Source organism: Acanthopagrus latus, chromosome 22 (genome assembly GCF_904848185.1).
Source record: "Acanthopagrus latus isolate v.2019 chromosome 22, fAcaLat1.1, whole genome shotgun sequence".
In the NCBI taxonomy this organism is placed as follows: Eukaryota; Metazoa; Chordata; class Actinopteri; order Spariformes; family Sparidae; genus Acanthopagrus; species Acanthopagrus latus.
The window spans coordinates 3,124,370-3,138,533 of NC_051060.1; the positions used below are offsets into that span (position 1 = coordinate 3,124,370).

At 40.3% G+C, this 14,164-nt stretch overlaps 1 protein-coding gene across 4 annotated transcripts in view; it reads right to left on the reverse strand.

Annotated features, from left to right (window-relative positions):
* Window positions 1-13,888, reverse strand: part of fynb (FYN proto-oncogene, Src family tyrosine kinase b) — a 58,315-nt gene extending 44,427 nt beyond the window's left edge. Inside the window, exons 1-2 of one of the 4 annotated variants that reach the window (XM_037086369.1) lie at window positions 13,745-13,888; window positions 737-805 (exon numbers count right to left, since the gene is read on the reverse strand). The gene's annotated coding sequence lies outside the window, so the exon portion shown is untranslated. The remainder of the gene's footprint in view (window positions 1-736; window positions 806-13,744) is intronic. The other 3 variants (XM_037086371.1, XM_037086373.1, XM_037086370.1) reach the window with 3 other exon arrangements.
* Between the last annotated feature and the right edge of the window lie 276 nt (window positions 13,889-14,164).

Sequence of the window (14,164 nt, forward strand, 5' to 3'; positions counted from 1 at the left end):
TGATATTTGTCCCCTAGTTTTCAAAAAGTACATGAGCCAACATGTCACTCTAAGTCAGGACCAGGGTGAACCTGAATCAAAGGCTGAAATAAAAGTATATATCTCTCCCAGAAATCTGTAACACATGATGTATGCTCACCTTCCACTGCTTTATCTCAATCCCAAACTCCTGTGGTGACAGAGTGCATCTCACTTGATGTCTCATCGTTGATATTTCTACGTAATTAATAAGCTGTTCTTGGACTCGGGTACACTTTGGGCTCTGACTTGGGAAGCAGGTGACACTCCCACTGCTGGCTGTTGATAACTAAGCAGACATCAGTGGCATTGTGTTCCAAACTTATCAAGCAGGGACCTGGCACACTAACACTCGTATTATGAAATAAACAAAACTTCTCTCATCTACTGCAATTTGAGCCTGAAAATATGTTCTGTGGATAAGAAAAAAAAATAATAAAAAAACACAGGATGCATAAGATCATCTAATGTTATATAGTTATTATTGCACTGCTCATATTGTACATACTATGTATATCCAATGTTTATACGAGCCTATTTCTATTTCATACCTTTTTATCATATTGTTTATTTTTATTTTTTTGTCCTTTGGCTGCTGTGTATCAGAAATTACCCCATTTGCGGGACAAATAAAGGAATTCCGATTCTGATTCTGAAGAGACTTGCCCAGTGGATCAAGGGCTGACATGTGAGTGCAGTGGTGTGTGAAGTGTGTTACCTCTGGTTCTCAGTGTAGCAGGATTCTTATTTCCTCCACATTGCTTTGTGCGCCACCGAAACAGAGGCCCTGAAGGTACACAAGAGATGCACAATTTTTCCTTATTCCATTCAATACAATATAAAAATCAACTGCACCGTGTCAGCCATCATCATTTACACATCATCACGAAAATGGATCCTGCTATTTTTTATTTTTGTATGAATTCTTGAGCTATGGACAAAAAGATGTTTTGTGAAGTTACAGTAACCTTTGACCCAGAACACCAATATCTTCTATCAGTTCACCCTTGAGTCCAAGTGGACATTTGCTGTTTATGTTCAAAAAGACACCAGAAGTCAATGGAGATTTATTTAATTAGCTTACTTACTTAGTTAAGTTACACTGCGCATATGAAGTGACATTCGTTATGTATATATGTATGTAAATTTAAGGAGATCACACACAAATTAGAAAATCAGACATTATCTACTTAGACATGTCAATAGGACAGTTTCATTGAGTTTTGTTGAGTCCAAACATTTCTGGTGCTTCACAGCAAAACAGCATTGCAGCATTCTCCTAAACAACTGAAGTAGCTGGGGACTTGTTTTAACTGTGATAAAAAAGAACTGGATTTAAAAAAATAAATAATTAAAACAGCTCTACTGGTATGATCCAAGTTTCCAGAAGCCCCGAGTTCCTAAACTGAATAGAATTTGTTTGAATGGAATAGATTTTTCCAGACTCTTTATTAAGCTGAAATCTTCACTGTAGCTGCTAAAATAAAAAAAGCATTAGCACCTTGTCTGTGGGTACATGAGCTCGATACACATCAAAGGTGCTAATATGTCTTTTCAAATCAAACTGGGATTGCAGGCTTCTGACATGGTCTACACCGGATGAGCCTTATGGAGCCTTTGTTTTTTTCGTGTTTTTTCTTTTCTTTTTTTTTTTTTACCTTTTTCAAACAAGATCCCAGCTATTTCAGACTTTCACTCAGTATGAGGTTGAGTAGATAACGACAGAATTTTCATTTTTGGGCGAACTTTTCCATAAAGTTAATCAATTTATTTTGTACCCAAACCATGATGATTTCCTATACGTAACCAAACTGAGACTCATTAAGAGCACCTTCAATAACTCCTCCATGAGAAGTAGTGCATTGCAAATCTGACAACTGTGAAGAAAAACCTGTAGAACTAACACTATAAGATAGCCAGACCACATAAACTTAACAGTGGCTGCCAGCACTTTGACTGAGAGTAGAACTGCACAGTGGAATCATTGTGTGGCGGGAGGGTCGTAGTTCACTGCATGGCGTGTCGCCTAACTGCCCTTTATTTACAAAAGATACGCTGTCACCACTGACAAACATGTTTGAACCCTTTTTGACTTTAAAGCTCAGCCCTTCCAGTCTAATTTAATCTGTCTCTGTGGCTTCTCTGATTGCTGAAGCAGAGCTGTAATGATGCTGCAAGTGCATGCCGGTGCAGTGATACAAGTGTTTGTTCTGCAACAGCAGGCGCCCATGTAGAAAGCTGCCTCTGCTGCTGCTGGTGGTTTGTGTACAAAGGGGTCTATTACATGATCATTTCCTGTTACTGGCTGAATTAGGTCGCAACTAACTTAACATTTAATTTGACTACAGTGGTATGATTTCTTTCTGTGCAAGATCAATAAGGGGGAAGTGGGCCTACCTACTAGTTTTTAAAATACTTTACAATTGATACTCTCCGAGCTTACAGTAATAGCTGAATGGCAGAGATGTGGGTGGACACAGTTAGTTGGTAGGCGACTGTTTTGGCCTCTCTGTCTCTTCACAGACAACACAGGAAAAAAAGAGGTAGAAGAAGAGATATACAGGTAATTAGAATGAGAAAAAACAGCAAAGATAATGAGGGCAACAGGAAGCGAAGAGATCTGACACACTTCCTTTCCAGTGAAGTCTGCAATGTTATTTTCTCATATGTATGAATGACATTAACACACGTGTCATAAAGCACCATTAAAAACAACTACCACTGTCGTGGGATGTCTTCCTGTCGCAGGTGACAGCGGGTTTATTCTGGGGAGGAGGGAGTGTCCCAAAATACCTATCTGACCTCAGTGTGTGAGGAACATGTCTGAGTCCCACTCTTCGCCCTCCTTCATCTCCTCAGCTCTCTTCCTGCCCACTAGCAGGTTTTGCTGTAAGGGAGCACTAACGTTCTCTTTTCATCAGCAGCGCCCCTCCAATGAAACATAATGGCACTGGGTGGGTGTGGGGAAAAGTCACTGACCTACACAAAGCTGTCACTGGCTAAGGCACAACGGGTTCAGTCATTCTGCTGCTGACACTCGACTACAGGGACACATGAGTGGGCTACCGATCTGGGCAGACACACTGATCCACAGAGCTCTCAGTTTGTGGAGCTGTCACGGGGAGACAGTGGGCAGGGAGGCAGGCACTGCATGTACTGAAACACACAGCCTACGTTTAACCAGAACAAACTGGCTGAGCACACTTTTACTTCATCTTTGACTAGATACATTACGAGTTTCATAAATGTGTTGATCAGACCTCCTGTCATTCTAAACCTCCTTCTAACGGTCTGGAAAAACTACATAACACCGCCTGCGTACACACAGAGCACATTCATCATTTCAATCCTTCTGTCCTTCCCCACTCTTTTTACTTGACCCAAAGCCTTTGACCCCTTATTTAATGCATTCAATCATTCACCATTACCAGTCTGTAACTCTGATCTTGTTGACATATACAAGGGTATTTCTTGAAAAATACTGGGATGTTATATTGTTTGTGTTTAATGAGATACAAAGGGATCATGAAACACAATCCATGTTTGTTTTGTTTTGTTGGTTCATACAAAAAAGCATTGTCAAGGAGGACTCTGTGAAGAGCAGTCATGTTTTTCCTCTTATCACTACCGCTATGTTTTTTAACTGTGTCCATTTCTTTGGTTTGTTGGTTGGTTTGCCAGCAGGATGAAACGAAACAACAGAATCAATTTTGAAATTTGGATGGAGGATGGGTCTCAGCCCAGAATAGTCCCCTGTAACACTTGGTGCAGATCCACGATCCTTTTCTCACTTAATTTCCATTAAAAGACGTAAGTTCCATGTAAGGTGTTTTTTTTTTTTTTTTTTTTGGACATTTTCTCTATGGGTGGTTTAGATTTATAGTAGGGTTGTATGATATGGATATTTTTCAGCCAACACTGATAGTGACCTGCCTCTTGCAACTGATGGCAAAAGGTTCCAAACATGTAGTTTATGTTCACCTGAGGGTAAATGATTTAACATACCAAAGCTCTAACCAAGTGACATCATTGTTACTCACAAAAACAAAGAGTTCATTTCTGACTCTTCAGATGCCCAGAACACATTGAAAAACATCAAACACACTTTGGCTCTCATAGAGCATTTTGCTAGTTTTAAAGAAATGCTTTTTCATAATTTGTTAAATGAGAACGACAATTGTATTGAACACTCAATAATCCTTCTGAGTGTCTCGGGGCTAGAGATAAGAGACAGACTGTGAAAAAACAAGTAGCGTTTCCTGCATTTAAGATGGGTGCTTGTGAAGAGGAAGTCTGCCACACTTGGCTTTTCCGCTCTGCCTAGCCCAGACACACAGCTGCAAGCTCTCCAAGCTAGCTGAAGAGGCCAGCGTGTTTTCTGGGAAAAGTGAAGCTGGCAGTCTGCCGTGTCACCGCCGCCGCGTAATACTGTAATACAAACAAGCCACCACAGCAATACAGACACAACCAGAGAATACCTGATTTGTGTGAGTGCAGTCAGACACAGTTGAAACCCTCAATGATGATCTCTGTCAGAAACTCTTCATCGCTGATGTGCTAGGTTTTGTCACTGTAAGCTACTGATGCAGCAACAACCAGATCGCAGCAGAAGGCATAGCAGAGTGTCTGCCCCTTGTCACTAAGGCCCATCCATCCTACTATCAACCTTCCAATCCCCCTCCCCACAGTCTTCTTTGTTTTCTAGTTGTTAGCGCTGGATAGCAGACTAACTTTTAAGTGGCATAGCACTTCTTGCTGTATTGGAAGAGTTATCAACTATAATCTAATTATCGGGAATTTCTTTAATTAAGAGTGATACAGGTCTGTCCAGTCTGATATAGAATTAGGCTCAACAGAATTTCAGAGACACACGCCCTCACCAGCTTCCTACTTTATAATCTGTGTGGGCCCGGGTCAGGCTGGAGGTGGCCCTGCTAGGAACACACCATGCCTCAAACAGTTTAACAAAAAAACTTGCCGCTTGCTACCCACTTGTGGTTCATTTCAAGGCTAGTCTCTGAAGGGTAAGTGGGGCACTTTGTCAATTGAATAATAGCTGCATTTATAAAGCTTAGAGCTGCAGGCTACAGCCTTCACATGGATTTAAAGCAACCTTGCATACTGTGGGTATGTTGAATAGTGATAATATATACCAGCTGCCTGTGTTTTTCTGAAACATCTTAATGGACTTCATGCTAAAGATATGCCATGCTAGACCTCTAATAAATCCAAAACATTGCATCCCCATTCCCATTAGCCCTGACAGATGTGATTTCACTGACAGGTCAGGACTCCCAGTAGGCTGTATGACATGATACATTCAGAAGAACAAAGTGAGTGATGAATTTCTGTTATTCATGAGGCAAATTCATGTGTGGTTGTAATTAAAGCAAGGTAAGCTTAAAGCAGAGTTCACCAAGAGGCGGACCTTGGCCAACTCGATATTGGGAAGTTTAACACACTGTCTCCTACTGTCTAGTTTCTTAATAAACCACACTGAAAGGTGTGCACACAAACTGTATGCCATGCATGTTATCAAGCCTTTGCCACCTTTGTCTCAAACAAATCATTGTAAACCCTGTGTGCACTGGTTGAGAACCACTGGAATGTTTCTTCTTTTTTTTCCTTTTTTTTTTTTTTTTTTAAGTCATTGCAAGATAGGATATGTTCCTGCATCTATGTGCATTTCTCAGAACATAATGCATGGATCTAGATTAAAACTATCAATATGTACAATATGATCTAAATCAAATTCAGGATCCAGTGGATATTGGACGAGGCGTGCTTGAATTAGAGGGAACTATCTGGCCTCAGTGGAGGTATGTGCTCTACTGAGTGCCATTCTAGTTTCTAATGTGTTATATTTTCACAGGGTAATATATGTAATGATGATGATGAAATCAGATTCTAGAAGTTTATGTCCTATGCACTCTCAAACCGTGATCATAATGTATTAAAAATGGCCTATAGTAGGAATGATTTCTCTGAATTTAGGGGATATTTAACAATCGACAGGGCACACTCGAGTCCTTTGACAATGAAGGCCTATGTCTGGTGTGCCAGCATAATGCCACAGTCAGGATGAGCAGCTACAATGCACAGTTAGACAGAGAGCAGAGAGGCTGCAGACTACAGCCCTCAAATCTAAGTTGCATTTCCACAGAAACAACACTTTCAGACAAGACAGAGTCTTAGATAGAACAATGCATGGAGTCTGTGAGCTCTCCCAGCTGCTTCTCTATCCACCACATGATTGCGTGAATTTGTTGATAGCTGCTTGATCAAAAAACCTGGAAAAAAAAACTCTCATTGCTATTCCACTACTTCAGCAACATTATAAATGTTCAGCTTGGGTCTGGCTGGCAGAATGAAAGGATTTCTGCTCAATTTCCTCAGTGGGAAGGTTTTAAATACAGACAGAGGCACGCCAGTGCATTATTGAACCTTAGAATAAAAGCTAAATGGACTTGAGAGCCAAATGGAATTGGAGAGATTAAGAAGAAAACAGAGCAAGATTAAAATGGAAAATGATGAGCAGGATATGAGAGTGCTCTGGTGCTCTCATGTCTTGCCTATGTTCCAGATGCAAATGAGCAAATCGGATTATTTTCTGAGGAAAGAACGCCACACTTGAAGACAAACACAAACACAAGCTGTGGCAGGTGGAAGTGGTGGCTGGCAGAGGGTCAGTGTGATGCTATCAGCTTGAGAGGATCTGTGTTATTCTAGTTCCTTGAATCGAGACAAACAACTCCTGAATTTATGCAAAGTGTATTGGCTTCCTATATTATTTCCTCCCTTGATATTGCTACCTAGACGCTTGCAAACAATCCTGTTTTTCAATTGAGGCTGATGTATCAAATAAAAAGACAGAACAGACAGTGGCACCAGGTTTTTTGCTGGTATCATGTGTAAATGTCTAGTGAATGAAAATGTCAACCCTCAAAATATCTGGTGGGTAATGTGCAAAATAATTTAACGCATATTAAACAAACTAATAATGGTTGACCTGTACAAGACAACTTAAATAAAACCTTGTGGGCCCATTATGGCAAGTTTGGTTTGACCACAGCTGTAAAGGAACCAAGAGATTCACTGAGTGTGAAATCATTTGCATGAGTTTTTTTTCTCTCTCACTGCACACTTTATCACTTCATCCCAACCAGTGCACTGCCAGTGATTTCTGCCTGAGCACATGTGTATGTGCATGAGATTCACATCACATTTTTGTAGCAGTAGAGAAGTACATTTCTCTGCGCTAATCAATTCTGCTCCGCCTCTACTCTCTTTTCTAATCACACTTAGAGGTGATCCTTCAAATAACTAAATAAATATGAATTCCTAACATCCAGCTTTAATACCTCACTGGATATGCAAGATGTTGCTTCTTCTGCAACAATGAAGTTAGAAGGAAAATAAGACTTGTGGGATGGTCTGCAGGGAGGGGTTGCTCTGCATCCTGCACAGGCCTATGCATGTGTCCGATCAGTTCTGAGGAATAAAGAAGCAGTGGCACTATTTGTTTTCTGGACTTCTGAAACATTAGAGGCCAAATTAGCCATACATTGTTTTTAACTGTAGAGTAAACCTTGAGTGAAACCTCTGGGTTTTTAATTGTGTGCAATGAAAAGTTGTGCTATAGAGATGCTGGAGGGACTGCAGGCATTTCAGAGGTGATCATGTGATCTGCAGCCCCTGCTCTCACATGTGAGCGTGTTTCATAGCCTGCATTCATCCGTAGTCCAACATTTACTCATGTGGAACAATAACTCCAGTTCAGCCTACGAGTGCCTCGCGACTCAGCCACCCAAAGTTCAGGGAGAGAAGAGAGACACATTTCATCCCTGTCCATTGGAAGTGTGACACAAAGGACGACAGTGTTGTGGTGTCTTTCTGAGGTTCTGGTGTGATGCTGAGTGGCTGACTGTACTCCCAGTCACAAACACATGAGCCGGGCCATGTGACCGACTGTAAGCACCATGTGATAGCATGGACTCCTGGACTGGACCGCTCTGCAGAGGAGATGGATTTCTTTCTTCACCTTAAGCTTATGAGACAGGGTGGGGCTACACTGACTCATTCATAGGAAACGCTCACATCTGCTGGGTTTGGTTTGACAAGGAGCAGGCCACACGCAGACTGACAATCATCTGGACATTCAAACTTGAACTCTGACTATATTTTCCAATATAGAGAGTATCTAAATCTACAAAATCTGTATAGGTCTGGCAGGCTTTTTGCACCTCCATTCTCATGTTGGGTTGTCATCCCCAGACAAACGGACAGACGGAGAGAGAATAACAGGACCTAGAAGTCACCCTTTACTGCGTCACAGCCGGCAATCCCACTTCCTGGTCCTCTGTCCTCTATTGGGTCGAGCATGTGCACAATTCGCTGTCCACCTCTGCCGCAGGGATGACCCCGTTTATGGCTGCATCTGGCTACCAGCCTTCTCTTCTCTCTGCTCAGAGGAGCGGCGTCGCTGTTCCCTGCATTCCAGGCTCACATCACCCGTTGTACGGCGGTTTAGAGGGCTGCTTGGGATGCTATTACCCGTACTATCTGGAGAAGGCAACTGTTGGCAGAACTTCACCGCAGCCCCGCTCCACAATATCCAACCGGGACAAAAAGTGTGGCTTTCTTCCTGTGACCTCTCTCAAGTGGAGTTCACCAAACTGGCTCCACACTTCATCATTGCACATTGCACAGAGGGATGAGAGGAACAGGGGACTACTGGGGGGCACCTGGCAGATTGAGCATGATTAAATAATTCAATGATGGAAACAAAAAACACATGTTCCTGACATAAAAAAAAAAAATGTCCGCAGTGCAGGATGATGTCTCCCAGTTAATTATTAAGACTATCAAAATGATCAGAACAGCTCAACTATGTTTATACACTAAGTATTGCATTAGATGTGTTCTGCTGTCCTTACATCCTCTTCCCCAGCTCTGTGTAATAACCTGCCTGCCAGGGAAAAATCCATCAGTCAGTCAGTGACAGGGTGAACTGAGATTAGGAACATGGTGCTTTGGCAGCGCTTAACCACAGAGCTGTTTAAAGCTGTCTGTCAAACTAGGCCCAACAAAAGGGACTTTCATCAGCGATACCCTGTATGCCTCATCCTTTCAGATAAAACCATGAATAAATAGGAGCAGTCCATAACTCATAACTCATCCCGACAAGAGCAGTGTTTTTCTGCAAAAAGCAGCGAGTCACAAGGGCCATCTGCAATACCGAACTTCACTGCAAAAAACCCCCCTGCTGTCTCCTCTCTTCAGAAATCTAACACTTAATGTCTGTCAACTGCTCAGAACCCAGGGAAGCCGGTCTTTTTCCGAAAATTATAATAATAGTACCTCTGCAGCAAAAGAACGCAAGGGAAATTACAACTCCACATTACATTGTATCACTCCAGTTTCAGCAGTTTTCCCCTGAGAGTCACACAAATTACAAGTGATACGCCTTGGTGTCTGCCAGACGTTGTAAATAGAGGCTGCTTCATTGAGAGACACTTCTTAAGGGGAGAAATGCTGATGTAAGAGAGAATCTGTTAGGTGTCTAAAAGCAGCGGCAAATGGCAAAATCAGTAACATACATTTTGCAAAGACAAAGTGTGGAATAAATGGCTAAGGTTGAGACCTGGCCAGGTTTAGTGGGCCATATGAATTGATGGAGGGATGCTTGTCATTGTTTTAAAAGGTGAGGGAGGTGACAAGAGTTTTAAGAATTAAGAATTAACTGCGATTAAAAGAAAAAAAGAGCCAGCATTACAGGTGTGACAGAGTGGAAAATGTCTGACTTATTGATATAAAGTGTGGATGTATGTTTAGGGATGCACCGATACTGGCATAGGGTATCAGGCCGATACTGCACTCATATACTCGTACTCGCAAAAGTTCACCAATAGCATGCACCAGTACCACATTATTGCATTAGGCCGCTATCAGAGGGCAGCTTGTCATTACTTGTTGTCATTTCGGATTTTAGTGACAAGGGCATAGGTCACTACCAGGCAGACCAAGTCCGGACCCAGACGGCATCCTATGTGGACCTGGACCTAGTTCAGTCAATAAATTATTGAAGTATTTCAAATTTTTATGGGAACTTCTATTTTGACCAGCGCCACCTTTTTAGACTTTATGATAGTGGTTTAGCAGATCAGGAAATCCACTGACCAATGGCATGTGAGTTAAGCCATCCCATGTGAAACACAAACAGAATTTTTTTTTCTTTTCCTTAAAGAGAATGGAAAATAACACACATCTACAATATTATATATCTGTTAAATTAAATGTGACAACAAATATTGTGGCTACTTCAATATATCACAATGACTCAAATGTGGAGACTGTGTAATAGTTTAATTGCGATATTAAGTTGACTGTGTTAACTGTGTAATAAGTTTCATTGTTTAATTTGTCAAATAAGTTTTATTTTGTCAAATGCGAAGACAGTGCCAATGTGGAGGCTTTTTGTTGACACAAGGAATTATGATTGTTTATATTCATTTCTACTTAATGTATTATCATTTGTTGTTAAAAGCAGGGAAGAAAATAAATCACGTCTTCCAATTCAGTGCATCTGTAACCTAACAGTTATTTTTGTGTTGGAAATATCTGTATCAGCAGAGGTGGAAAGCAACAAAATACATTTACTCAAGTTGCTGTTTGTGTGTATTTTGTATTTTTTAAGTAGTAAACGGATTAAATAGGTAGTTTTATTTTTACTTGATTACGTTTTGAGTGAAGTATTGTACTTCACTACATTATAAATACCATCCATTACTGAGTAAAAAAATTCTAACGGGGAAAAAAAAACTATGCAGTGATGACTGAGCAGCAAGTATCAAGCTGGCACCAAGTCCTCTTCAAAGAGATGGTGATGGAGGCTGATCATGAGACAGGCACAGTGATCACAGTTCAGAGACAGTGGACCTAGAAATGTTAGCTGTACCTGAAACATTGAATTCCGCAGAATTCATAAATGACAACCACATTTAAAAGAGGGTTTTTCCTTCAAATACAAGAGGGCTAACAGCATCGTCATGCAGTGCAACATGTGGCCTGCCTGCCTCTGCTGCTTGTGCGCAGCTTTTCAGTTGTGCTGGTTTACAGTTCACTGCAAAGCAAGCAAGGATGAGCACAACTCACTTTGAAAATCAACTGCTGCTCAGACCTAACATGATGTTCGTAGACTAATGCTCTTAAGCAAATATCTTTTATGCAGACATACAGTAGGACAGGGCCATTGTAAGTTTTTGAGTTTATAGCCGCTGCCATCGAGTTCATAACAAGTTAGGATTCACACGTTTTATCATTATATATTAAGCGCACAGCCTGCTGTCCAAATATGTCCCTGACAAATAGATTTGAGTTTCATTTGGGTAATTTATGACTTCACTTGATTTGATGACTTGATTTGATTAATATTAATGTTGTTGATGTGTTTGAAGATAAGAAGGATGGCACTCAGGACTAATTGATTGAAAATGTTTTATGGGATGGTCTGAACTAAAAGTTGCACATTATACTTTTCCAAGGGTCTTAAATGTCCTGTGTTGACAACTTGACATGTTTTATGTTGTCATTGCACTTACATGTGTATTGATTTTTCTTTAATTAAATACAAAATAGTTTTGGATTCATGACCCCTTGTCGTGTTTACACTACATGCTCTGGTTTTATCATTTTTTTAATGTAACTAAGTAACTTTTACTTAAAGTGACACTCTCACTAAAATCCAACTTAGGCTTTTTTGTGAATGTATATGAGTCAAACCTATGTGTAAAAGCATAATTACGGTGAAAGAGGCACTTTTCAGATTTACCATATTTTTGTTTTCAGGTCAAACTCATTTTAAATGGGAGTGCTATGGGCAAATAAGTGATAGCATCAAAATGGATATTTTTAAAACGTTAAGAAGGCTCAACACAACATGAAACTTTGCTCGTAGTATCACCAGGGTCTCTACACATGAACACGAACATTGAGAACATTGTTTGTGTACACAGAGTTTACTAAAAAAAATGTTTTTGAACAACTCACCTTAGCAGTAGCTTGTTCCACTAGCGGCCATCATGGCAGCTGAGAAGTATTGATCTCAGAATGCCATATAACCTGGAGGAGAGTTAAGGTGGAATGCTAATTTGCCCCTAGCAAATTAAGTTTAAATAATAAAAAAAAATTAAAACATTTAAATGATTTTGACCCGAATATGAAAAAACGATAAATCTTCAAAGTGCCTCTTTCATTGTTATTGTGCTTTTACACAAAGGTTTGACTCATATACATTCACAAAAAAAGCCTAGGTTGCATTTTTGGCAAGAGTTTCACTTTAAAGTAGATTTTAAATGAACTACTTTTTACTTTTACTTGAGTAGATTTTGAGATGGGTAATTTCACTTTTACTTGAGTAACAGTACAAATAAAGTACAATTTTTTAGTACATTTTCCACCTCTGGGTATAGGTACACAGTATTAGCAAGTAAACAAATGAAAATACTCGTACTTGTACCCGGTTTATAAAAAATGGTATCAGTGCAACCACATCTGATCTAGTTATTTTTGTGGTAAAAATATCGGTATCTGTGCTCAGTATCTGCAAGTACACAAACTAAAATAGCTGTACTCGATTTGAAAAAAAAAAAAAAAGGTATCGATGCACCCCTACAAATGTTCATCACAGGACTGCAGGGTGCGACTATTTTGGTCACGCAGGTGCCCAAAAACATGTCAAGTGCGGCTAAACATTTTCATTGCAACAGTTAGCCTTGACTTAGCCAGATATCTTTTAAACAATTGAGATTATCATAATTTCTTAATGGATGTACTGTGATTTACAGGAAGAAAAAAATATTTTCATTTTCATTCCTGTTTAAAATTATTTACACATTGTCAAGAAATTACATTTAAAATATATATTTTTGGTGCACCTAAATAAAAAAAAAAATAAAAAAAAAATAAAAATAAAAAAAATAGGCAAACTAGTGCAACTAGGATGAAAAGTTAGTCTGTGATCCCAGGTCTGACATTATGTTATGTTATCCTCCACAAAACACAACCAAACACCAGCAGAGACACAAAAGCATGGGCTAATAAAATTGAATCGATGCCAACACACTTCAACTGCATCACACAGCATCTTATGTGGAGGAATGCAACCTGGTCTTCAAAGTGAACTGGGCACTACTGCATTAGAGAGGAGCCTAAACGCAACCCAGATGACAGAGCCTCTGCCAGCCACGTGAGGTTGCGTCCTTCATCTGACTCCGCGAAGCAATGATACTAAGAGATGCCACTGCTGCTGCTGCTGCTGCTGCTGCTAATGATGATATGGGGCTGTCAATAAACCAATGCGTCAAGATTCTAACAGCCTCCTGTGTTATATCAGTGTACTGCTCCTGTGCTCCAATGTTGCGCTAACATATGTTCCAAATTCGCTTCGGGTGCTGTTTCTTCAAACCAGTGAAACAGGCCAGATGTATACTGATGTGTATATTTCACATTCACATAGGGTATCGCATTAAAACCAGCCGACGCCTCACCCACAGTATTTCTATATAACGGAGCTGGATGAAAGGTGTAGCTAGCAAACAGGCTAAGCACTGTTACGTTCACGAGATGTCAATGACAGTTGTACCTGGGAAAATCAAAGTAGTTCATTCGGCTTTAAAGATACAAAGCGGGCTGAATGATGACTAAAATGGAAATCAGTGTCTCTTACCAGTTCAAACGCGTCTAGTAATCTGCTGGTCTATATTCCTTTGCCGTAATGACGAAATGATTAGACAGTGAAAAAAAAAAAAAAGAAAAAAAAAAAAAAAAAAAAAGAAGGTGCTGCTTTGGTGGCCCCGATGTCTCCCTGCTGCTCGTCGTAGCCGCTGCTTTTGATAGCGTTAGGTCTGCAGGGCCACAATGACACCACTGTTGCGTTCATGAGCTGTCGGATATATCAAGTACCAATGATCAACAACGAGTTGTAGAATTATGTAGCAAGTACAGCCAGGAAATTGGAGAAGTGACGCTTTGAGGGCAGAGAAGCGTGTAAATCAAGCAACAGTATAAATTAGAATTGTGGGGTCATTTTGATAAAATTGCAAACACAGTCTGGCGATTTCGGAGCTGGAAAGAGTCTGGAGATTTT